This window comes from Ceratina calcarata, unplaced genomic scaffold, assembly GCF_001652005.2.
Source record: "Ceratina calcarata isolate Rehan_Ccalc_2016 unplaced genomic scaffold, ASM165200v1 scaffold553.2, whole genome shotgun sequence".
Lineage (NCBI taxonomy): Eukaryota > Metazoa > Arthropoda > Insecta > Hymenoptera > Apidae > Ceratina > Ceratina calcarata.
This window is the reverse complement of record NW_017176717.1, coordinates 156,343-156,667: the sequence shown is the minus strand read 5'-3', so window position 1 is coordinate 156,667 and position 325 is coordinate 156,343.

Genomic DNA, 325 nt, shown 5'->3' with positions numbered 1-325 from the left:
ATTTATTATTTGTATATTTATTATTTGTAATATGTTTAAAAATATACAATTACAAATACTGTGTTTAAAAGTATGTTGAAAAATATGTTAACAATGCGGTAGAGGTATGAAAGAAATGCGGAAGGAAAGATAGGTGCACGTGTACAACTCGAGATTTATATTTAAAATAAAAGCTGCTGAATTAGGGTAAGAATCTGTAAGAACGTTAGAGATGGTAAATGAAGGGAAAACCTCCAAAGGAAGGCCAACAAAGAGCATCTCAATGGCCAGAAAAGCATTAGAGGACAATAGTCAGCCGTCCCTAACCTTAAAAACAGGCATGCAA